This window comes from Ambystoma mexicanum, chromosome 2p (genome assembly GCF_040938575.1).
Source record: "Ambystoma mexicanum isolate Mex_15411 chromosome 2p, UKY_AmexF1_1, whole genome shotgun sequence".
Classification (NCBI taxonomy): Eukaryota; Metazoa; Chordata; class Amphibia; order Caudata; family Ambystomatidae; genus Ambystoma; species Ambystoma mexicanum.
Genome location: NC_090923.1, coordinates 31,721,645 through 31,749,544, shown reverse-complemented (window position 1 = coordinate 31,749,544; position 27,900 = coordinate 31,721,645).

The following is a 27,900-nucleotide window of genomic DNA, read 5'->3' as shown; positions in this document are numbered from 1 at the left end:
GTGGCATATGCTAACAATCACATTTCTGTCTAGATTTGGCGCAGACTAAACTTGAGAATTCCATCTAAGTTTGGCATATGCTAACAGTCACATTTCTGTCTAGATTTGGCGCAGACTAAACTTGAGAAATTCCATCCAAGTGTGGCATTTGCTAACAATCACATTTCTGTCTAGATTTGGCGCAGACTAAACTTGAGAAATTCCATCCAAGTGTGGCACATGCTAACAATCACATTTCTGTCTAGATGCGACGCATACTAAACTAGAGAATTCCATCTAAGTGTGGCATTTGCTAACAATCACATTTCTGTCTAGATTTGGCGCAGACTAAACTTGAGAAATTCCATCCAAGTGTGGCACATGCTAACAATCACATTTCTGTCTAGATTTGGCGCAGACTAAACTTGAGAAATTCCATCCAAGTGTGGCATTTGCTAACAATCACATTTCTGTCTAGATTTGGCGCAGACTAAACTTGAGAAATTCCATCCAAGTGTGGCATATGCTAACAATCACATTTCTGTCTAGATTTGGCGCGGGCTAAGCTTGAGAATTCCATCTAAGTGTGGCATGTGTTAACAATCACATATCTGTCTAGATGTGACGCAGACTAAACTAGAGAATTCCATCTAAGTGTGGCATATGCTAACAATCACATTTCTGTCTAGATTTGGCGCAGACTAAACTTGAGAATTCCATCTAAGTGTGGCATATGCTAACAGTCACATTTCTGTCTAGATTTGGCGCAGACTAAACTTGAGAAATTCCATCCAAGTGTGGCATTTGCTAACAATCACATTTCTGTCTAGATTTGGCGCAGACTAAACTTGAGAAATTCCATCCAAGTGTGGCACATGCTAACAATCACATTTCTGTCTAGATGCGACGCATACTAAACTAGAGAATTCCATCTAAGTGTGGCATATGCTAACAATCACATTTCTGTCTAGATTTGGCGCAGACTAAACTTGAGAAATTCCATCCAAGTGTGGCACATGCTAACAATCACATTTCTGTCTAGATGCGACGCATACTAAACTAGAGAATTCCATCTAAGTGTGGCATATGCTAACAATCAGATTTCTGTCTAGATTTGGCGCATGCTAAACTTGAGAATTCCATCTAAGTGTGGCATATGCTAACAATCAGATTTCTGTCTAGATTTGGCGCATGCTAAACTTGAGAATTCCATCTAAGTGTGGCATATGCTAACAATCAGATTTCTGTCTAGATTTGGCGCATGCTAAACTTGAGAATTCCATCTAAGTGTGGCATATGCTAACAATCACATTTCTGTCTAGATTTGGCGCATACTAAACTTGAGAATTCCATCTAAGTGTGGCATATGCTAACAATCACATTTCTGTCTAGATTTGGCGCAGACTAAACTAGAGAATTCCATCTAAGTGTGGCATATGCTAACCATCAGATTTCTGTCTAGATTTGGCGCATACTAAACTAGAGAATTCCATCTAAGTGTGGCATATGCTAACAATCACATTTCTGTCTAGATTTGGCGCAGACTAAACTAGAGAATTCCATCTAAGTGTGGCATATGCTAACAATCAGATTTCTGTCTAGATTTGGCGCATACTAAACTTGAGAATTCCATCTAAGTGTGGCATATGCTAACAATCACATTTCTGTCTAGATTTGGCGCAGACTAAACTTGAGAAATTCCATCCAAGTGTGGCATATGCTAACAATCACATTTCTGTCTAGATGCGACGCATACTAAACTAGAGAATTCCATCTAAGTGTGGCATATGCTAACAATCACATTTCTGTCTAGATTTGGCGCAGACTAAACTTGAGAATTCCATCTAAGTGTGGCATATGCTAACAATCAGATTTCTGTCTAGATTTGGCGCATACTAAACTTGAGAATTCAATCTAAGTGTGGCATATGCTAACAGTCACATTTCTGTCTAGATTTGGCACATACTAAACTTGAGAATTCCATCTAAGTGTGGCATATGCTAACAATCACATTTCTGTCTAGATTTGGCGCGGGCTAAGCTTGAGAATTCCATCTAAGTGTGGCATATGTTAACAATCACATATCTCTCTAGATGTGATGCAGACTAAACTAGAGAATTCCATCTAAGTGTGGCATATGCTAACAATCACATTTCTGTCTAGATTTGGCGCATACTAAGCTTGAGAATTCCATCTAAGTGTGGCATATGCTAACAATCACATATCTGTCTAGATGTGACGCAGACTAAACTAGAGAATTCCATCTAAGTGTGGCATATGCTAACAATCACATTTCTGTCTAGATTTGGCGGAGACTAAACTTGAGAAATTCCATCCAAGTGTGGCATATGCTAACAATCACATTTCTGTCTAGATGCGACGCATACTAAACTAGAGAATTCCATCTAAGTGTGGCATATGCTAACAATCACATTTCTGTCTAGATTTGGCGCATACTAAGCTTGAGAATTCCATCTAAGTGTGGCATATGCTAACAATCACATATCTGTCTAGATGTGACGCAGACTAAACTAGAGAATTCCATCTAAGTGTGGCATATGCTAGCAATCACATTTCTGTCTAGATTTGGCGCAGACTAAACTTGAGAAATTCCATCCAAGTGTGGCATATGCTAACAATCACATTTCTGTCTAGATGCGACGCAGACTAAACTAGAGAATTCCATCTAAGTGTGGCATATGCTAACAATCACATTTCTGTCTAGATGTGACGCAGACTAAACTAGAGAATTCCATCTAAGTGTGGCATATGCTAACAATCAGATTTCTGTCTAGATTTGGCGCATACTAAACTTGAGAATTCCATCTAAGTGTGGCATATGCTAACAGTCACATTTCTGTCTAGATTTGGCGCATACTAAACTTGAGAATTCCATCTAAGTGTGGCATATGCTAACAATCACATTTCTGTCTAGATTTGGCGCGGGCTAAGCTTGAGAATTCCATCTAAGTGTGGCATGTGTTAACAATCACATATCTGTCTAGATGTGACGCAGACTAAACTAGAGAATTCCATCTAAGTGTGGCATATGCTAACAATCACATTTCTGTCTAGATTTGGCGCAGACTAAACTTGAGAATTCCATCTAAGTTTGGCATATGCTAACAGTCACATTTCTGTCTAGATTTGGCGCAGACTAAACTTGAGAAATTCCATCCAAGTGTGGCATTTGCTAACAATCACATTTCTGTCTAGATTTGGCGCAGACTAAACTTGAGAAATTCCATCCAAGTGTGGCACATGCTAACAATCACATTTCTGTCTAGATGCGACGCATACTAAACTAGAGAATTCCATCTAAGTGTGGCATTTGCTAACAATCACATTTCTGTCTAGATTTGGCGCAGACTAAACTTGAGAAATTCCATCCAAGTGTGGCACATGCTAACAATCACATTTCTGTCTAGATTTGGCGCAGACTAAACTTGAGAAATTCCATCCAAGTGTGGCATTTGCTAACAATCACATTTCTGTCTAGATTTGGCGCAGACTAAACTTGAGAAATTCCATCCAAGTGTGGCATATGCTAACAATCACATTTCTGTCTAGATTTGGCGCGGGCTAAGCTTGAGAATTCCATCTAAGTGTGGCATGTGTTAACAATCACATATCTGTCTAGATGTGACGCAGACTAAACTAGAGAATTCCATCTAAGTGTGGCATATGCTAACAATCACATTTCTGTCTAGATTTGGCGCAGACTAAACTTGAGAATTCCATCTAAGTGTGGCATATGCTAACAGTCACATTTCTGTCTAGATTTGGCGCAGACTAAACTTGAGAAATTCCATCCAAGTGTGGCATTTGCTAACAATCACATTTCTGTCTAGATTTGGCGCAGACTAAACTTGAGAAATTCCATCCAAGTGTGGCACATGCTAACAATCACATTTCTGTCTAGATGCGACGCATACTAAACTAGAGAATTCCATCTAAGTGTGGCATATGCTAACAATCACATTTCTGTCTAGATTTGGCGCAGACTAAACTAGAGAATTCCATCTAAGTGTGGCATATGCTAACAGTCACATTGCTGTCTAGATTTGGCGCAGACTAAACTTGAGAAATTCCATCCAAGTGTGGCATATGCTAACAATCATATTTCTGTCTAGATGCGACGCAGACTAAACTAGAGAATTCCATCTAAGTGTGGCATATGCTAACAATCACATTTCTGTCTAGATTTGGCGCAGACTAAACTTGAGAATTCCATCTAAGTGTGGCATATGCTAACAGTCACATTTCTGTCTAGATTTGGCGCAGACTAAACTTGAGAAATTCCATCCAAGTGTGGCATTTGCTAACAATCACATTTCTGTCTAGATTTGGCGCAGACTAAACTTGAGAAATTCCATCCAAGTGTGGCATATGCTAACAATCACATTTCTGTCTAGATGCGACGCATACTAAACTAGAGAATTCCATCTAAGTGTGGCATATGCTAACAATCACATTTCTGTCTAGATTTGGCGCAGACTAAACTAGAGAATTCCATCTAAGTGTGGCATATGCTAACAGTCACATTGCTGTCTAGATTTGGCGCAGACTAAACTTGAGAAATTCCATCCAAGTGTGGCATATGCTAACAATCACATTTCTGTCTAGATGCGACGCAGACTAAACTAGAGAATTCCATCTAAGTGTGGCATATGCTAACAATCACATTTCTGTCTAGATGTGACGCAGACTAAACTAGAGAATTCCATCTAAGTGTGGCATATGCTAACAATCAGATTTCTGTCTAGATTTGGCGCATACTAAACTTGAGAATTCCATCTAAGTGTGGCATATGCTAACAGTCACATTTCTGTCTAGATTTGGCGCAGACTAAACTTGAGAAATTCCATCCAAGTCTGGCATATGCTAACCATCAGATTTCTGTCTAGATGCAACGCATACTAAACTAGAGAATTCCATCTAAGTGTGGCATATGTTAACAATCACATATCTGTCTAGATGTGACGCAGACTAAACTAGAGAATTCCATCTAAGTGTGGCATATGCTAACAATCACATTTCTGTCTAGATTTGGCGCAGACTAAACTTGAGAATTCCATCTAAGTGTGGCATATGCTAACAGTCACATTTCTGTCTAGATTTGGCGCAGACTAAACTTGAGAAATTCCATCCAAGTGTGGCATATGCTAACAATCACATTTCTGTCTAGATGCGACGCATACTAAACTAGAGAATTCCATCTAAGTGTGGCATATGCTAACAATCACATTTCTGTCTAGATTTGGCGCATACTAAGCTTGAGAATTCCATCTAAGTGTGGCATATGCTAACAATCACATATCTGTCTAGATGTGACGCAGACTAAACTAGAGAATTCCATCTAAGTGTGGCATATGCTAACAATCACATTTCTGTCTAGATGCGACGCATACTAAACTAGAGAATTCCATCTAAGTGTGGCATATGCTAACAATCAGATTTCTGTCTAGATTTGGCGCATACTAAACTTGAGAATTCCATCTAAGTGTGGCATATGCTAACAGTCACATTGCTGTCTAGATTTGGCGCAGACTAAACTTGAGAATTCCATCTAAGTGTGGCATATGTTAACAATCAAATTTCTGTCTAGATTTGGCGCAGACTAAACTTGAGAAATTCCATCTAAGTGTGGCATATGCTAACAATCACATTTCTGTCTATATGTGACACATACTAAACTAGAGAATTCCATCTAAGTGTGGCATATGCTAACAATCACATTTCTGTCTAGATTTGGCGCAGACTAAACTAGAGAATTCCATCTAAGTGTGGCATATGCTAACAATCACATTTCTGTCTAGATTTGGCGCATACTAAACTAGAGAATTCCATCTAAGTGTGGCATATGCTAACAATCACATTTCTGTCTAGATTTGGTGCATACTAAGCTTGAGAATTCCATCTAAGTGTGGCATATGTTAACAATCACATTTCTGTCTAGATTTGGCGCAGACTAAACTTGAGAAATTCCATCCAAGTGTGGCATATGCTAACAATCACATTTCTGCCTAGATGCGACGCATACTAAACTAGAGAATTCCATCTAAGTGTGGCATATGCTAACAATCACATTTCTGTCTAGATTTGGCGCATACTAAGCTTGAAAATTCCATCTAAGTGTGGCATATGCTAACAATCACATTTCTGTCTAGATTTGGCGCAGACTAAACTAGAGAATTCCATCTAAGTGTGGCATATGCTAACAATCACATTTCTGTCTAGATTTGGCGCATACTAAACTTGAGAATTCCATCTAAGTGTGGCATATGTTAACAATCACATTTCCGTCTAGATTTGGCGCAGACTAAACTTGAGAAATTCCATCTAAGTGTGGCATATGCTAACAATCACATATCTGTCTAGATGTGACGCATACTAAACTAGAGAATTCCATCTAAGTGTGGCATATGCTAACAATCACATTTCTGTCTAGATGCGACGCATACTAAACTAGAGAATTCCATCTAAGTGTGGCATATGCTAACAATCACATTTCTGTCTAGATTTGGCGCATACTAAACTTGAGAATTCCATCTAAGTGTGGCATATGTTAACAATCACATTTCCGTCTAGATTTGGCGCAGACTAAACTTGAGAAATTCCATCTAAGTGTGGCATATGCTAACAATCACATATCTGTCTATATGTGACGCAGACTAAACTAGAGAATTCCATCTAAGTGTGGCATATGCTAACAATCACATTTCTGTCTAGATTTGGCGCAGACTAAACTTGAGAATTCCATCTAAGTGTGGCATATGTTAACAATCACATTTCCGTCTAGATTTGGCGCAGACTAAACTTGAGAAATTCCATCTAAGTGTGGCATATGCTAACAATCACATATCTGTCTATATGTGACGCAGACTAAACTAGAGAATTCCATCTAAGTGTGGCATATGCTAACAATCACATTTCTGTCTAGATTTGGCGCAGACTAAACTTGAGAATTCCATCTAAGTGTGGCATATGCTAACAGTCACATTTCTGTCTAGATTTGGCGCAGACTAAACTTGAGAAATTCCATCCAAGTGTGGCATTTGCTAACAATCACATTTCTGTCTAGATTTGGCGCAGACTAAACTTGAGAAATTCCATCCAAGTGTGGCACATGCTAACAATCACATTTCTGTCTAGATGCGACGCATACTAAACTAGAGAATTCCATCTAAGTGTGGCATATGCTAACAATCACATTTCTGTCTTGATTTGGCGCAGACTAAACTAGAGAATTCCATCTAAGTGTGGCATATGCTAACAGTCACATTGCTGTCTAGATTTGGCGCAGACTAAACTTGAGAAATTCCATCCAAGTGTGGCATATGCTAACAATCACATTTCTGTCTAGATGCGACGCAGACTAAACTAGAGAATTCCATCTAAGTGTGGCATATGCTAACAATCACATTTCTGTCTAGATTTGGCGCAGACTAAACTTGAGAATTCCATCTAAGTGTGGCATATGCTAACAGTCACATTTCTGTCTAGATTTGGCGCAGACTAAACTTGAGAAATTCCATCCAAGTGTGGCATTTGCTAACAATCACATTTCTGTCTAGATTTGGCGCAGACTAAACTTGAGAAATTCCATCCAAGTGTGGCATATGCTAACAATCACATTTCTGTCTAGATGCGACGCATACTAAACTAGAGAATTCCATCTAAGTGTGGCATATGCTAACAATCACATTTCTGTCTAGATTTGGCGCAGACTAAACTAGAGAATTCCATCTAAGTGTGGCATATGCTAACAGTCACATTGCTGTCTAGATTTGGCGCAGACTAAACTTGAGAAATTCCATCCAAGTGTGGCATATGCTAACAATCACATTTCTGTCTAGATGCGACGCAGACTAAACTAGAGAATTCCATCTAAGTGTGGCATATGCTAACAATCACATTTCTGTCTAGATGTGACGCAGACTAAACTAGAGAATTCCATCTAAGTGTGGCATATGCTAACAATCAGATTTCTGTCTAGATTTGGCGCATACTAAACTTGAGAATTCCATCTAAGTGTGGCATATGCTAACAGTCACATTTCTGTCTAGATTTGGCGCAGACTAAACTTGAGAAATTCCATCCAAGTCTGGCATATGCTAACCATCAGATTTCTGTCTAGATGCAACGCATACTAAACTAGAGAATTCCATCTAAGTGTGGCATATGTTAACAATCACATATCTGTCTAGATGTGACGCAGACTAAACTAGAGAATTCCATCTAAGTGTGGCATATGCTAACAATCACATTTCTGTCTAGATTTGGCGCAGACTAAACTTGAGAATTCCATCTAAGTGTAGGATATGCTAACAGTCACATTTCTGTCTAGATTTGGCGCAGACTAAACTTGAGAAATTCCATCCAAGTGTGGCATATGCTAACAATGACATTTCTGTCTAGATGCGACGCATACTAAACTAGAGAATTCCATCTAAGTGTGGCATATGCTAACAATCACATTTCTGTCTAGATTTGGCGCATACTAAGCTTGAGAATTCCATCTAAGTGTGGCATATGCTAACAATCACATATCTGTCTAGATGTGACGCAGACTAAACTAGAGAATTCCATCTAAGTGTGGCATATGCTAACAATCACATTTCTGTCTAGATGCGACGCATACTAAACTAGAGAATTCCATCTAAGTGTGGCATATGCTAACAATCAGATTTCTGTCTAGATTTGGCGCATACTAAACTTGAGAATTCCATCTAAGTGTGGCATATGCTAACAGTCACATTGCTGTCTAGATTTGGCGCAGACTAAACTTGAGAATTCCATCTAAGTGTGGCATATGTTAACAATCAAATTTCTGTCTAGATTTGGCGCAGACTAAACTTGAGAAATTCCATCTAAGTGTGGCATATGCTAACAATCACATTTCTGTCTATATGTGACACATACTAAACTAGAGAATTCCATCTAAGTGTGGCATATGCTAACAATCACATTTCTGTCTAGATTTGGCGCAGACTAAACTAGAGAATTCCATCTAAGTGTGGCATATGCTAACAATCACATTTCTGTCTAGATTTGGCGCATACTAAACTAGAGAATTCCATCTAAGTGTGGCATATGCTAACAATGACATTTCTGTCTAGATTTGGTGCATACTAAGCTTGAGAATTCCATCTAAGTGTGGCATATGTTAACAATCACATTTCTGTCTAGATTTGGCGCAGACTAAACTAGAGAATTCCATCTAAGTGTGGCATATGCTAACAATCACATTTCTGTCTAGATTTGGCGCCGACTAAACTTGAGAATTCCATCTAAGTGTGGCATATGCTAACAGTCACATTGCTGTCTAGATTTGGCGCAGACTAAACTTGAGAATTCCATCTAAGTGTGGCATATGTTAACAATCAAATTTCTGTCTAGATTTGGCGCAGACTAAACTTGAGAAATTCCATCTAAGTGTGGCATATGCTAACAATCACATTTCTGTCTAGATGCGACGCATACTAAACTAGAGAATTCCTTCTAAGTGTGGCATATGCTAACAATCACATTTCTGTCTAGATTTGGCGCATACTAAGCTTGAGAATTCCATCTAAGTGTGGCATATGCTAACAATCACATTTCTGTCTAGATTTGGCGCATACTAAGCTTGAGAATTCCATCCAAGTGTGGCATATGCTAACAATCACATTTCTGTCTAGATGCGACGCAGACTAAACTAGAGAATTCCATCTAAGTGTGGCATATGCTAACAATCACATTTCTGTCTAGATTTGGCGCCGACTAAACTTGAGAATTCCATCTAAGTGTGGCATATGCTAACAATCACATTTCTGTCTAGATGCGACGCATACTAAACTTGAGAATTCCATCCAAGTGTGGCATATGCTAACAATCACATTTCTGTCTAGATGCGACGCACACTAAACTTGAGAATTCCATCCAAGTGTGGCATATGTTAACAATCACATTTCTGTCTAGATTTGGCGCAGACTAAACTTGAGAAATTCCATCCAAGTGTGGCATATGCTAACAATCACATTTCTGTCTAGATGCGACGCATACTAAACTAGAGAATTCCTTCTAAGTGTGGCATATGCTAACAATCACATTTCTGTCTAGATTTGGCGCATACTAAGCTTGAGAATTCCATCTAAGTGTGGCATATGCTAACAGTCACATTTCTGTCTAGATTTAGCGCATACTAAACTTGAGAATTCCATCTAAGTGTGGCATATGCTAACAATCACATTTCTGTCTAGATTTGGCGCATACAAAACTTGAGAATTCCATCTAAGTGTGGCATATGCTAACAGTCACATTTCTGTCTAGATTTGGCGCATACTAAACTTGAGAAATTCCATCCAAGTGTGGCATATGCTAACAATCACATTTCTGTCTAGATGCGACGCATACTAAACTTGAGAATTCCATCTAAGTGTGGCATATGCTAACAATCACATTTCTGTCTAGATGCGATGCATACTAAACTTGAGAATTCCATCCAAGTGTGGCATATGCTAACAATCACATTTCTGTCTAGATGCGACGCACACTAAACTTGAGAATTCCATCCAAGTGTGGCATATGTTAACAATCACATTTCTGTCTAGATTTGGCGCAGACTAAACATGAGAAATTCCATCCAAGTGTGGCATATGCTAACCATCATATTTCTATCTAGATGCAGCGCGGGCTAAGCGTGAGAATTCCATCTAAGTGTGGCATATGCTAACAATCACATTTCTGTCTATATGTGACACATACTAAACTAGAGAATTCCATCTAAGTGTGGCATATGCTAACAATCACATTTCTGTCTAGATTTGGTGCAGACTAAACTAGAGAATTCCATCTAAGTGTGGCATATGCTAACAATCACATTTCTGTCTAGATTTGGCGCATACTAAACTAGAGAATTCCATCTAAGTGTGGCATATGCTAACAATGACATTTCGGTCTAGATTTGGTGCATACTAAGCTTGAGAATTCCATCTAAGTGTGGCATATGTTAACAATCACATTTCTGTCTAGATTTGGCGCAGACTAAACTAGAGAATTCCATCTAAGTGTGGCATATGCTAACAATCACATTTCTGTCTAGATTTGGCGCCGACTAAACTTGAGAATTCCATCTAAGTGTGGCATATGCTAACAGTCACATTGCTGTCTAGATTTGGCGCAGACTAAACTTGAGAATTCCATCTAAGTGTGGCATATGTTAACAATCAAATTTCTGTCTAGATTTGGCGCAGACTAAACTTGAGAAATTCCATCTAAGTGTGGCATATGCTAACAATCACATTTCTGTCTAGATGCGACGCATACTAAACTAGAGAATTCCTTCTAAGTGTGGCATATGCTAACAATCACATTTCTGTCTAGATTTGGCGCATACTAAGCTTGAGAATTCCATCTAAGTGTGGCATATGCTAACAATCACATTTCTGTCTAGATTTGGCGCAGACTAAACTAGAGAATTCCATCTAAGTGTGGCATATGCTAACAATCACATTTCTGTCTAGATTTGGCGCATACTAAGCTTGAGAATTCCATCCAAGTGTGGCATATGCTAACAATCACATTTCTGTCTAGATGCGACGCAGACTAAACTAGAGAATTCCATCTAAGTGTGGCATATGCTAACAATCACATTTCTGTCTAGATTTGGCGCCGACTAAACTTGAGAATTCCATCTAAGTGTGGCATATGCTAACAATCACATTTCTGTCTAGATGCGACGCATACTAAACTTGAGAATTCCATCCAAGTGTGGCATATGCTAACAATCACATTTCTGTCTAGATGCGACGCACACTAAACTTGAGAATTCCATCCAAGTGTGGCATATGTTAACAATCACATTTCTGTCTAGATTTGGCGCAGACTAAACTAGAGAATTCCATCTAAGTGTGGCATATGCTAACAATCACATTTCTGTCTAGATGTGACGCATACTAAACTAGAGAATTCCTTCTAAGTGTGGCATATGCTAACAATCACATTTCTGTCTAGATTTGGCGCATACTAAGCTTGAGAATTCCATCTAAGTGTGGCATATGCTAACAGTCACATTTCTGTCTAGATTTAGCGCATACTAAACTTGAGAATTCCATCTAAGTGTGGCATATGCTAACAATCACATTTCTGTCTAGATTTGGCGCATACAAAACTTGAGAATTCCATCTAAGTGTGGCATATGCTAACAGTCACATTGCTGTCTAGATTTGGCGCAGACTAAACTTGAGAAATTCCATCCAAGTGTGGCATATGCTAACAATCACATTTCTGTCTAGATTTGACGCAGACTAAACTAGAGAATTCCATCTAAGTGTGGCATATGCTAACAATCACATTTCTGTCTAGATTTGGCGCAGACTAAACTTGAGAATTCCATCTAAGTGTGGCATATGCTAACAATCACATTTCTGTCTAGGTGCGACGCAGACTAAACTAGAGAATTCCATCTAAGTGTGGCATATGCTAACAGTCACATTGCTGTCTAGATTTGGCGCAGACTAAACTTGAGAAATTCCATCCAAGTGTGGCATATGCTAACAATCACATTTCTGTCTAGATTTGACGCAGACTAAACTAGAGAATTCCATCTAAGTGTGGCATATGCTAACAATCACATTTCTGTCTAGATTTGGCGCAGACTAAACTTGAGAATTCCATCTAAGTGTGGCATATGCTAACAATCACATTTCTGTCTAGATGCGACGCAGACTAAACTAGAGAATTCCATCTAAGTGTGGCATATGCTAACAGTCACATTGCTGTCTAGATTTGGCGCAGACTAAACTTGAGAATTCCATCTAAGTGTGGCATATGCTAACAATCACATTTCTGTCTAGATTTGGCGCAGACTAAACTAGAGAATTCCATCTAAGTGTGGCATATGCTAACAATCACATTTCTGTCTAGATTTGGCGCAGACTAAACTAGAGAATTCGATCTAAGTGTGGCATATGCTAACAATCACATTTCTGTCTAGATTTGGCGCAGACTAAACTAGAGAATTCCATCTAAGTGTGGCATATGCTAACAATCACATTTCTGTCTAGATTTGGCGCAGACTAAACTAGAGAATTCCATCTAAGTGTGGCATATGCTAACCATCAGATTTCTGTCTAGATTTGGCGCAGACTAAACTAGAGAATTCCATCTAAGTGTGGCATATGCTAACAATCACATTTCTGTCTAGATTTGGCGCAGACTAAACTAGAGAATTCCATCTAAGTGTGGCATATGCTAACAACCAGATTTCTGTCTAGATTTGGCGCAGACTAAACTTGAGAAATTCCATCCAAGTGTGGCATATGCTAACAATCACATTTCTGTCTAGATGCGATGCATACTAAACTAGAGAATTCCATCTAAGTGTGGCATATGCTAACAATCACATTTCTGTCTAGATTTGGCGCAGACTAAACTAGAGAATTCCATCTAAGTGTGGCATATGCTAACAGCCACATTTCTGTCTAGATGCGACGCATACTAAACTAGAGAATTCCATCTAAGTGTGGCATATGCTAACAATCACATTTCTGTCTAGATTTGGCGCAGATTAAACTAGAGAATTCCATCTAAGTGTGGCATATGCTAACAATCACATTTCTGTCTAGATTTGGCACAGACTAAACTTGAGAAATTCCATCCAAGTGTGGCATATGCTAACAATCACATTTCTGTCTAGATGCGACGCATACTAAACTAGAGAATTCCATCTAAGTGTGGCATATGCTAACAATCAGATTTCTGTCTAGATTTGGCGCATACTAAACTTGAGAATTCCATCTAAGTGTGGCATATGCTAACAGTCACATTTCTGTCTAGATTTGGCGCATACTAAACTTGAGAATTCCATCTAAGTGTGGCATATGCTAACAATCACATTTCTGTCTAGATTTGGCGCAGACTAAACTTGAGAAATTCCATCCAAGTGTGGCATATGCTAACAATAACATTTCTGTCTAGATGCGACGCATACTAAACTAGAGAATTCCATCTAAGTGTGGTATATGCTAACAATCACATTTCTGTCTAGATTTGGCGCAGACTAAACTAGAGAATTCCATCTAAGTGTGGCATATGCTAACAATCAGATTTCTGTCTAGATTTGGCGCATACTAAACTTGAGAATTCAATCTAAGTGTGGCATATGCTATCAGTCACATTTCTGTCTAGATTTGGCGCATACTAAACTTGAGAATTCCATCTAAGTGTGGCATATGCTAACAATCACATTTCTGTCTAGATTTGGCGCGGGCTAAGCTTGAGAATTCCATCTAAGTGTGGCATATGTTAACAATCACATATCTCTCTAGATGTGATGCAGACTAAACTAGAGAATTCCATCTAAGTGTGGCATATGCTAACAATCACATTTCTGTCTAGATTTGGCGCATACTAAGCTTGAGAATTCCATCTAAGTGTGGCATATGCTCTACAATCACATATCTGTCTAGATGTGACGCAGACTAAACTAGAAAATTCCATCTAAGTGTGGCATATGCTAACAATCACATTTCTGTCTAGATTTGACGCAGACTAAACTAGAGAATTCCATCTAAGTGTGGCATATGCTAACAATCACATTTCTGTCTAGATTTGGCGCAGACTAAACTTGAGAATTCCATCTAAGTGTGGCATATGCTAACAATCACATTTCTGTCTAGATGCGACGCAGACTAAACTAGAGAATTCCATCTAAGTGTGGCATATGCTAACAGTCACATTGCTGTCTAGATTTGGCGCAGACTAAACTTGAGAATTCCATCTAAGTGTGGCATATGCTAACAATCACATTTCTGTCTAGATTTGGCGCAGACTAAACTAGAGAATTCCATCTAAGTGTGGCATATGCTAACAATCACATTTCTGTCTAGATTTGGCGCAGACTAAACTAGAGAATTCGATCTAAGTGTGGCATATGCTAACAATCACATTTCTGTCTAGATTTGGCGCAGACTAAACTAGAGAATTCCATCTAAGTGTGGCATATGCTAACAATCACATTTCTGTCTAGATTTGGCGCAGACTAAACTAGAGAATTCCATCTAAGTGTGGCATATGCTAACCATCAGATTTCTGTCTAGATTTGGCGCAGACTAAACTAGAGAATTCCATCTAAGTGTGGCATATGCTAACAATCACATTTCTGTCTAGATTTGGCGCAGACTAAACTAGAGAATTCCATCTAAGTGTGGCATATGCTAACAACCAGATTTCTGTCTAGATTTGGCGCAGACTAAACTTGAGAAATTCCATCCAAGTGTGGCATATGCTAACAATCACATTTCTGTCTAGATGCGATGCATACTAAACTAGAGAATTCCATCTAAGTGTGGCATATGCTAACAATCACATTTCTGTCTAGATTTGGCGCAGACTAAACTAGAGAATTCCATCTAAGTGTGGCATATGCTAACCATCAGATTTCTGTCTAGATTTGGCGCATACTAAACTAGAGAATTCCATCTAAGTGTGGCATATGCTAACAGCCACATTTCTGTCTAGATGCGACGCATACTAAACTAGAGAATTCCATCTAAGTGTGGCATATGCTAACAATCACATTTCTGTCTAGATTTGGCGCAGATTAAACTAGAGAATTCCATCTAAGTGTGGCATATGCTAACAATCACATTTCTGTCTAGATTTGGCGCAGACTAAACTTGAGAAATTCCATCCAAGTGTGGCATATGCTAACAATCACATTTCTGTCTAGATGCGACGCATACTAAACTAGAGAATTCCATCTAAGTGTGGCATATGCTAACAATCAGATTTCTGTCTAGATTTGGCGCATACTAAACTTGAGAATTCCATCTAAGTGTGGCATATGCTAACAGTCACATTTCTGTCTAGATTTGGCGCATACTAAACTTGAGAATTCCATCTAAGTGTGGCATATGCTAACAATCACATTTCTGTCTAGATTTGGCGCAGACTAAACTTGAGAAATTCCATCCAAGTGTGGCATATGCTAACAATAACATTTCTGTCTAGATGCGACGCATACTAAACTAGAGAATTCCATCTAAGTGTGGCATATGCTAACAATCACATTTCTGTCTAGATTTGGCGCAGACTAAACTAGAGAATTCCATCTAAGTGTGGCATATGCTAACAATCAGATTTCTGTCTAGATTTGGCGCATACTAAACTTGAGAATTCAATCTAAGTGTGGCATATGCTATCAGTCACATTTCTGTCTAGATTTGGCGCATACTAAACTTGAGAATTCCATCTAAGTGTGGCATATGCTAACAATCACATTTCTGTCTAGATTTGGCGCGGGCTAAGCTTGAGAATTCCATCTAAGTGTGGCATATGTTAACAATCACATATCTCTCTAGATGTGATGCAGACTAAACTAGAGAATTCCATCTAAGTGTGGCATATGCTGACAATCACATTTCTGTCTAGATTTGGCGCATACTAAGCTTGAGAATTCCATCTAAGTGTGGCATATGCTCTACAATCACATATCTGTCTAGATGTGACGCAGACTAAACTAGAAAATTCCATCTAAGTGTGGCATATGCTAACAATCACATTTCTGTCTAGATGTGATGCAGACTAAACTAGAGAATTCCATCTAAGTGTGGCATATGCTAACAATCACATTTCTGTCTAGATGTGACGCAGACTAAACTAGAGAATTCCATCTAAGTGTGGCATATGCTAACAGTCACATTTCTGTCTAGATTTGGCGCATACTAAACTTGAGAATTCCATCTAAGTGTGGCATATGCTAACAATCACATTTCTGTCTAGATTTGGCGCAGACTAAACTTGAGAAATTCGATCCAAGTGTGGCATATGCTAACAATCACATTTCTGTCTAGATGCGACGCATACTAAACTAGAGAATTCCATCTAAGTGTGGCATATGCTAACAATCACATTTCTGTCTAGATGTGACGCAGACTAAACTAGAGAATTCCATCTAAGTGTGGCATATGCTAACAATCAGATTTCTGTCTAGATTTGGCGCATACTAAACTTGAGATTTCCATCTAAGTGTGGCATATGCTAACAGTCACATTTCTGTCTAGATTTGGCGCATACTAAACTTGAGAATTCCATCTAAGTGTGGCATATGCTAACAATCACATTTCTGTCTAGATTTGGCGTGGGCTAAGCTTGAGAATTCCATCTAAGTGTGGCATATGTTAACAATCACATATCTGTCTAGATGTGACGCAGACTAAACTAGAGAATTCCATCTAAGTGTGGCATATGCTAACAATCACATTTCTGTCTAGATTTGGCGCAGACTAAACTTGAGAATTCCATCTAAGTGTGGCATATGCTAACAGTCACATTTCTGTCTAGATTTGGCGCAGACTAAACTTGAGAAATTCCATCCAAGTGTGGCATTTGCTAACAATCACATTTCTGTCTCGATTTGGCGCAGACTAAACTTGAGAAATTCCATCCAAGTGTGGCATATGCTAACAATCACATTTCTGTCTAGATGCGACGCATACTAAACTAGAGAATTCCATCTAAGTGTGGCATATGCTAACAGTCACATTGCTGTCTAGATTTGGCGCAGACTAAACTTGAGAAATTCCATCCAAGTGTGGCATATGCTAACAATCACATTTCTGTCTAGATGCGATGCAGACTAAACTAGAGAATTCCATCTAAGTGTGGCATATGCTAACAATCACATTTCTGTCTAGATTTGGCGCAGACTAAACTTGAGAATTCCATCTAAGTGTGGCATATGCTAACAGTCACATTTCTGTCTAGATTTGGCGCAGACTAAACTTGAGAAATTCCATCCAAGTGTGGCATTTGCTAACAATCACATTTCTGTCTAGATTTGGCGCAGACTAAACTTGAGAAATTCCATCCAAGTGTGGCATATGCTAACAATCACATTTCTGTCTAGATGCGACGCATACTAAACTAGAGAATTCCATCTAAGTGTGGCATATGCTAACAATCACATTTCTGTCTAGATTTGGCGCAGACTAAACTAGAGAATTCCATCTAAGTGTGGCATATGCTAACAGTCACATTGCTGTCTAGATTTGGCGCAGACTAAACTTGAGAAATTCTATCCAAGTGTGGCATATGCTAACAATCACATTTCTGTCTAGATGCGACGCAGACTAAACTAGAGAATTCCATCTAAGTGTGGCATATGCTAACAGTCACATTTCTGTCTAGATTTGGCGCATACTAAACTAGAGAATTCCATCTAAGTGTGGCATATGCTAACAATCACATTTCTGTCTAGATTTGGCGCGGGCTAAGCTTGAGAATTCCATCTAAGTGTGGCATATGTTAACAATCACATATCTGTCTAGATGTGACGCAGACTAAACTAGAGAATTCCATCTAAGTGTGGCATATGCTAACAATCACATTTCTGTCTAGATTTGGCGCAGACTAAACTTGAGAATTCCATCTAAGTGTGGCATATGCTAACAGTCACATTTCTGTCTAGATTTGGCGCAGACTAAACTTGAGAAATTCCATCCAAGTGTGGCATATGCTAACAATCACATTTCTGTCTAGATGCGACGCATACTAAACTAGAGAATTCCATCTAAGTGTGGCATATGCTAACAATCACATTTCTGTCTAGATTTGGCGCATACTAAGCTTGAGAATTCCATCTAAGTGTGGCATATGCTAACAATCACATATCTGTCTAGATGTGACGCAGACTAAACTAGAGAATTCCATCTAAGTGTGGCATATGCTAACAATCAGATTTCTGTCTAGATTTGGCGCATACTAAACTTGAGAATTCCATCTAAGTGTGGCATATGCTAACAGTCACATTGCTGTCTAGATTTGGCGCAGACTAAACTTGAGAAATTCCATCTAAGTGTGGCATATGCTAACAATCACATTTCTGTCTATATGTGACACATACTAAACCAGAGAATTCCATCTAAGTGTGGCATATGCTAACAATCACATTTCTGTCTAGATTTGGCGCATACTAAGCTTGAGAATTCCATCTAAGTGTGGCATATGCTAACAATCACATTTCTGTCTAGATTTGGCGCAGACTAAACTTGAGAAATTCCATCCAAGTGTGGCATATGCTAACAATCACATTTCTGCCTAGATGCGACGCATACTAAACTAGAGAATTCCATCTAAGTGTGGCATATGCTAACAATCACATTTCTGTCTAGATTTGGCGCATACTAAGCTTGAAAATTCCATCTAAGTGTGGCATATACTAACAATCACATTTCTGTCTAGATTTGGCGCAGACTAAACTAAAGAATTCCATCTAAGTGTTTCATATGCTAACAATCACATTTCTGTCTAGCTTTGGCGCAGACTAAACTAGAGAATTCCATCTAAGTGTGGCATATGCTAACCATCAGATTTCTGTCTAGATTTGGCGCATACTAAACTAGAGAATTCCATCTAAGTGTGGCATATGCTAACAATCACATTTCTGTCTAGATTTGGCGCAGACTAAACTAGAGAATTCCATCTAAGTGTGGCATATGCTAACAATCAGATTTCTGTCTAGATTTGGCGCATGCTAAACTTGAGAATTCCATCTAAGTGTGGCATATGCTAACAATCACATTTCTGTCTAGATTTGGCGCATACTAAACTTGAGAATTCCATCTAAGTGTGGCATATGCTAACAATCACATTTCTGTCTAGATTTGGCGCAGACTAAACTAGAGAATTCCATCTAAGTGTGGCATATGCTAACCATCAGATTTCTGTCTAGATTTGGCGCATACTAAACTAGAGAATTCCATCTAAGTGTGGTATATGCTAACAATCACATTTCTGTCTAGATTTGGCGCAGACTAAACTAGAGAATTCCATCTAAGTGTGGCATATGCTAACAATCAGATTTCTGTCTAGATTTGGCGCATACTAAACTTGAGAATTCCATCTAAGTGTGGCATATGCTAACAATCACATTTCTGTCTAGATGCGACGCATACTAAACTAGAGAATTCCATCTAAGTGTGGCATATGCTAACAATCACATTTCTGTCTAGATTTGGCGCAGACTAAACTTGAGAATTCCATCTAAGTGTGGCATATGCTAACAATCAGATTTCTGTCTAGATTTGGCGCATACTAAACTTGAGAATTCAATCTAAGTGTGGCATATGCTAACAGTCACATTTCTGTCTAGATTTGGCGCATACTAAACTTGAGAATTCCATCTAAGTGTGGCATATGCTAACAATCACATTTCTGTCTAGATTTGGCGCGGGCTAAGCTTGAGAATTCCATCTAAGTGTGGCATATGTTAACAATCACATATCTCTCTAGATGTGATGCAGACTAAACTAGAGAATTCCATCTAAGTGTGGCATATGCTAACAATCACATTTCTGTCTAGATTTGGCGCATACTAAACTTGAGAATTCCATCTAAGTGTGGCATATGCTAACAGTCACATTTCTGTCTAGATTTGGCGCATACTAAACTTGAGAATTCCATCTAAGTGTGGCATATGCTAACAATCACATTTCTGTCTAGATTTGGCGTGGGCTAAGCTTGAGAATTCCATCTAAGTGTGGCATATGTTAACAATCACATATCTGTCTAGATGTGACGCAGACTAAACTAGAGAATTCCATCTAAGTGTGGCATATGCTAACAATCACATTTCTGTCTAGATTTGGCGCAGACTAAACTTGAGAATTCCATCTAAGTCTGGCATATGCTAACAGTCACATTTCTGTCTAGATTTGGCGCAGACTAAACTTGAGAAATTCCATCCAAGTGTGGCATATGCTAACAATCACATTTCTGTCTAGATGCGACGCATACTAAACTAGAGAATTCCATCTAAGTGTGGCATATGCTAACAGTCACATTGCTGTCTAGATTTGGCGCAGACTAAACTTGAGAAATTCCATCCAAGTGTGGCATATGCTAACAATCACATTTCTGTCTAGATGCGACGCAGACTAAACTAGAGAATTCCATCTAAGTGTGGCATATGCTAACAATCACATTTCTGTCTAGATTTGGCGCAGACTAAACTTGAGAATTCCATCTAAGTGTGGCATATGCTAACAGTCACATTTCTGTCTAGATTTGGCGCAGACTAAACTTGAGAAATTCCATCCAAGTGTGGCATTTGCTAACAATCACATTTCTGTCTAGATTTGGCGCAGACTAAACTTGAGAAATTCCATCCAAGTGTGGCATATGCTAACAATCACATTTCTGTCTAGATGCGACGCATACTAAACTAGAGAATTCCATCTAAGTGTGGCATATGCTAACAATCACATTTCTGTCTAGATTTGGCGCAGACTAAACTAGAGAATTCCATCTAAGTGTGGCATATGCTAACAGTCACATTTCTGTCTAGATTTGGCGCAGACTAAACTTGAGAAATTCCATCCAAGTGTGGCATATGCTAACAATCACATTTCTGTCTAGATGCGACGCATACTAAACTAGAGAATTCCATGTAAGTGTGGCATATGCTAACAATCACATTTCTGTCTAGATTTGGCGCATACTAAGCCTGAGAATTCCATCTAAGTGTGGCATATGCTAACAATCACATATCTGTCTAGATGTGACGCAGACTAAACTAGAGAATTCCATCTAAGTGTGGCATATGCTAACAATCAGATTTCTGTCTAGATTTGGCGCATACTAAACTTGAGAATTCCATCTAAGTGTGGCATATGCTAACAATCACATTTCTGTCTAGATGCGACGCATACTAAACTAGAGAATTCCATCTAAGTGTGGCATATGCTAACAATCACATTTCTGTCTAGATTTGGCGCAGACTAAACTAGAGAATTCCATCTAAGTGTGGCATATGCTAACAGTCACATTTCTGTCTAGATTTGGCGCAGACTAAACTTGAGAAATTCCATCCAAGTGTGGCATATGCTAACAATCACATTTCTGTCTAGATGCGACGCATACTAAACTAGAGAATTCCATGTAAGTGTGGCATATGCTAACAATCACATTTCTGTCTAGATTTGGCGCATACTAAGCTTGAGAATTCCATCTAAGTGTGGCATATGCTAACAATCACATATCTGTCTAGATGTGACGCAGACTAAACTAGAGAATTCCATCTAAGTGTGGCATATGCTAACAATCAGATTTCTGTCTAGATTTGGCGCATACTAAACTTGAGAATTCCATCTAAGTGTGGCATATGCTAACAGTCACATTGCTGTCTAGATTTGGCGCAGACTAAACTTGAGAATTCCATCTAAGTGTGGCATATGTTAACAATCACAGTTCTGTCTAGATTTGGCGCAGACTAAACTTGAGAAATTCCATCTAAGTGTGGCATATGCTAACAATCACATTTCTGTCTATATGTGACACATACTAAACTAGAGAATTCCATCTAAGTGTGGCATATGCTAACAATCACATTTCTGTCTAGATTTGGCGCAGACTAAACTAGAGAATTCCATCTAAGTGTGGCATATGCTAACAATCACATTTCTGTCTAGATTTGGCGCATACTAAGCTTGAGAATTCCATCTAAGTGTGGCATATGCTAACAATCACATTTCTGTCTAGATTTGGCGCAGACTAAACTTGAGAAATTCCATCCAAGTGTGGCATATGCTAACAATCACATTTCTGCCTAGATGCGACGCATACTAAACTAGAGAATTCCATCTAAATGTGGCATATGCTAACAATCACATTTCTGTCTAGATTTGGCGCATACTAAGCTTGAAAATTCCATCTAAGTGTGGCATATACTAACAATCACATTTCTGTCTAGATTTGGCGCAGACTAAACTAGAGAATTCCATCTAAGTGTGGCATATGCTAACAATCACATTTCTGTCTAGATTTGACGCATACTAAACTTGAGAATTCCATCTAAGTGTGGCATATGCTAACAATCACATTTCTGTCTAGCTTTGGCGCAGACTAAACTAGAGAATTCCATCTAAGTGTGGCATATGCTAACCATCAGATTTCTGTCTAGATTTGGCGCATACTAAACTAGAGAATTCCATCTAAGTGTGGCATATGCTAACAATCACATTTCTGTCTAGATTTGGCGCAGACTAAACTAGAGAATTCCATCTAAGTGTGGCATATGCTAACAATCAGATTTCTGTCTAGATTTGGCGCATGCTAAACTTGAGAATTCCATCTAAGTGTGGCATATGCTAACAATCACATTTCTGTCTAGATTTGGCGCATACTAAACTTGAGAATTCCATCTAAGTGTGGCATATGCTAACAATCACATTTCTGTCTAGATTTGGCGCAGACTAAACTAGAGAATTCCATCTAAGTGTGGCATATGCTAACCATCAGATTTCTGTCTAGATTTGGCGCATACTAAACTAGAGAATTCCATCTAAGTGTGGCATATGCTAACAATCACATTTCTGTCTAGATTTGGCGCAGACTAAACTAGAGAATTCCATCTAAGTGTGGCATATGCTAACAATCAGATTTCTGTCTAGATTTGGCGCATACTAAACTTGAGAATTCCATCTAAGTGTGGCATATGCTAACAATCACATTTCTGTCTAGATTTGGCGCAGACTAAACTTGAGAAATTCCATCCAAGTGTGGCATATGCTAACAATCACATTTCTGTCTAGATGCGACGCATACTAAACTAGAGAATTCCATCTAAGTGTGGCATATGCTAACAATCACATTTCTGTCTAGATTTGGCGCAGACTAAACTTGAGAATTCCATCTAAGTGTGGCATATGCTAACAATCAGATTTCTGTCTAGATTTGGCGCATACTAAACTTGAGAATTCAATCTAAGTGTGGCATATGCTAACAGTCACATTTCTGTCTAGATTTGGCACATACTAAACTTGAGAATTCCATCTAAGTGTGGCATATGCTAACAATCACATTTCTGTCTAGATTTGGCGCGGGCTAAGCTTGAGAATTCCATCTAAGTGTGGCATATGTTAACAATCACATATCTCTCTAGATGTGATGCAGACTAAACTAGAGAATTCCATCTAAGTGTGGCATATGCTAACAATCACATTTCTGTCTAGATTTGGCGCATACTAAGCTTGAGAATTCCATCTAAGTGTGGCATATGCTAACAATCACATATCTGTCTAGATGTGACGCAGACTAAACTAGAGAATTCCATCTAAGTGTGGCATATGCTAACAATCACATTTCTGTCTAGATTTGGCGGAGACTAAACTTGAGAAATTCCATCCAAGTGTGGCATATGCTAACAATCACATTTCTGTCTAGATGCGACGCATACTAAACTAGAGAATTCCATCTAAGTGTGGCATATGCTAACAATCACATTTCTGTCTAGATTTGGCGCATACTAAGCTTGAGAATTCCATCTAAGTGTGGCATATGCTAACAATCACATATCTGTCTAGATGTGACGCAGACTAAACTAGAGAATTCCATCTAAGTGTGGCATATGCTAGCAATCACATTTCTGTCTAGATTTGGCGCAGACTAAACTTGAGAAATTCCATCCAAGTGTGGCATATGCTAACAATCACATTTCTGTCTAGATGCGACGCAGACTAAACTAGAGAATTCCATCTAAGTGTGGCATATGCTAACAATCACATTTCTGTCTAGATGTGACGCAGACTAAACTAGAGAATTCCATCTGAGTGTGGCATATGCTAACAATCAGATTTCTGTCTAGATTTGGCGCATACTAAACTTGAGAATTCCATCTAAGTGTGGCATATGCTAACAGTCACATTTCTGTCTAGATTTGGCGCATACTAAACTTGAGAATTCCATCTAAGTGTGGCATATGCTAACAATCACATTTCTGTCTAGATTTGGCGCGGGCTAAGCTTGAGAATTCCATCTAAGTGTGGCATGTGTTAACAATCACATATCTGTCTAGATGTGACGCAGACTAAACTAGAGAATTCCATCTAAGTGTGGCATATGCTAACAATCACATTTCTGTCTAGATTTGGCGCAGACTAAACTTGAGAATTCTATCTAAGTTTGGCATATGCTAACAGTCACATTTCTGTCTAGATTTGGCGCAGACTAAACTTGAGAAATTCCATCCAAGTGTGGCATTTGCTAACAATCACATTTCTGTCTAGATTTGGCGCAGACTAAACTTGAGAAATTCCATCCAAGTGTGGCACATGCTAACAATCACATTTCTGTCTAGATGCGACGCATACTAAACTAGAGAATTCCATCTAAGTGTGGCATTTGCTAACAATCACATTTCTGTCTAGATTTGGCGCAGACTAAACTTGAGAAATTCCATCCAAGTGTGGCACATGCTAACAATCACATTTCTGTCTAGATTTGGCGCAGACTAAACTTGAGAAATTCCATCCAAGTGTGGCATTTGCTAACAATCACATTTCTGTCTAGATTTGGCGCAGACTAAACTTGAGAAATTCCATCCAAGTGTGGCATATGCTAACAATCACATTTCTGTCTAGATTTGGCGCGGGCTAAGCTTGAGAATTCCATCTAAGTGTGGCATGTGTTAACAATCACATATCTGTCTAGATGTGACGCAGACTAAACTAGAGAATTCCATCTAAGTGTGGCATATGCTAACAATCACATTTCTGTCTAGATTTGGCGCAGACTAAACTTGAGAATTCCATCTAAGTGTGGCATATGCTAACAGTCACATTTCTGTCTAGATTTGGCGCAGACTAAACTTGAGAAATTCCATCCAAGTGTGGCATTTGCTAACAATCACATTTCTGTCTAGATTTGGCGCAGACTAAACTTGAGAAATTCCATCCAAGTGTGGCACATGCTAACAATCACATTTCTGTCTAGATGCGACGCATACTAAACTAGAGAATTCCATCTAAGTGTGGCATATGCTAACAATCACATTTCTGTCTAGATTTGGCGCAGACTAAACTTGAGAAATTCCATCCAAGTGTGGCACATGCTAACAATCACATTTCTGTCTAGATGCGACGCATACTAAACTAGAGAATTCCATCTAAGTGTGGCATATGCTAACAATCAGATTTCTGTCTAGATTTGGCGCATGCTAAACTTGAGAATTCCATCTAAGTGTGGCATATGCTAACAATCACATTTCTGTCTAGATTTGGCGCAGACTAAACTAGAGAATTCCATCTAAGTGTGGCATATGCTAACCATCAGATTTCTGTCTAGATTTGGCGCATACTAAACTAGAGAATTCCATCTAAGTGTGGCATATGCTAACAATCACATTTCTGTCTAGATTTGGCGCAGACTAAACTAGAGAATTCCATCTAAGTGTGGCATATGCTAACAATCAGATTTCTGTCTAGATTTGGCGCATACTAAACTTGAGAATTCCATCTAAGTGTGGCATATGCTAACAATCACATTTCTGTCTAGATTTGGCGCAGACTAAACTTGAGAAATTCCATCCAAGTGTGGCATATGCTAACAATCACATTTCTGTCTAGATGCGACGCATACTAAACTAGAGAATTCCATCTAAGTGTGGCATATGCTAACAATCACATTTCTGTCTAGATTTGGCGCAGACTAAACTTGAGAATTCCATCTAAGTGTGGCATATGCTAACAATCAGATTTCTGTCTAGATTTGGCGCATACTAAACTTGAGAATTCAATCTAAGTGTGGCATATGCTAACAGTCACATTTCTGTCTAGATTTGGCACATACTAAACTTGAGAATTCCATCTAAGTGTGGCATATGCTAACAATCACATTTCTGTCTAGATTTGGCGCGGGCTAAGCTTGAGAATTCCATCTAAGTGTGGCATATGTTAACAATCACATATCTCTCTAGATGTGATGCAGACTAAACTAGAGAATTCCATCTAAGTGTGGCATATGCTAACAATCACATTTCTGTCTAGATTTGGCGCATACTAAGCTTGAGAATTCCATCTAAGTGTGGCATATGCTAACAATCACATATCTGTCTAGATGTGACGCAGACTAAACTAGAGAATTCCATCTAAGTGTGGCATATGCTAACAATCACATTTCTGTCTAGATTTGGCGGAGACTAAACTTGAGAAATTCCATCCAAGTGTGGCATATGCTAACAATCACATTTCTGTCTAGATGCGACGCATACTAAACTAGAGAATTCCATCTAAGTGTGGCATATGCTAACAATCACATTTCTGTCTAGATTTGGCGCATACTAAGCTTGAGAATTCCATCTAAGTGTGGCATATGCTAACAATCACATATCTGTCTAGATGTGACGCAGACTAAACTAGAGAATTCCATCTAAGTGTGGCATATGCTAGCAATCACATTTCTGTCTAGATTTGGCGCAGACTAAACTTGAGAAATTCCATCCAAGTGTGGCATATGCTAACAATCACATTTCTGTCTAGATGCGACGCAGACTAAACTAGAGAATTCCATCTAAGTGTGGCATATGCTAACAATCACATTTCTGTCTAGATGTGACGCAGACTAAACTAGAGAATTCCATCTAAGTGTGGCATATGCTAACAATCAGATTTCTGTCTAGATTTGGCGCATACTAAACTTGAGAATTCCATCTAAGTGTGGCATATGCTAACAGTCACATTTCTGTCTAGATTTGGCGCATACTAAACTTGAGAATTCCATCTAAGTGTGGCATATGCTAACAATCACATTTCTGTCTAGATTTGGCGCGGGCTAAGCTTGAGAATTCCATCTAAGTGTGGCATGTGTTAACAATCACATATCTGTCTAGATGTGACGCAGACTAAACTAGAGAATTCCATCTAAGTGTGGCATATGCTAACAATCACATTTCTGTCTAGATTTGGCGCAGACTAAACTTGAGAATTCCATCTAAGTTTGGCATATGCTAACAGTCACATTTCTGTCTAGATTTGGCGCAGACTAAACTTGAGAAATTCCATCCAAGTGTGGCATTTGCTAACAATCACATTTCTGTCTAGATTTGGCGCAGACTAAACTTGAGAAATTCCATCCAAGTGTGGCACATGCTAACAATCACAT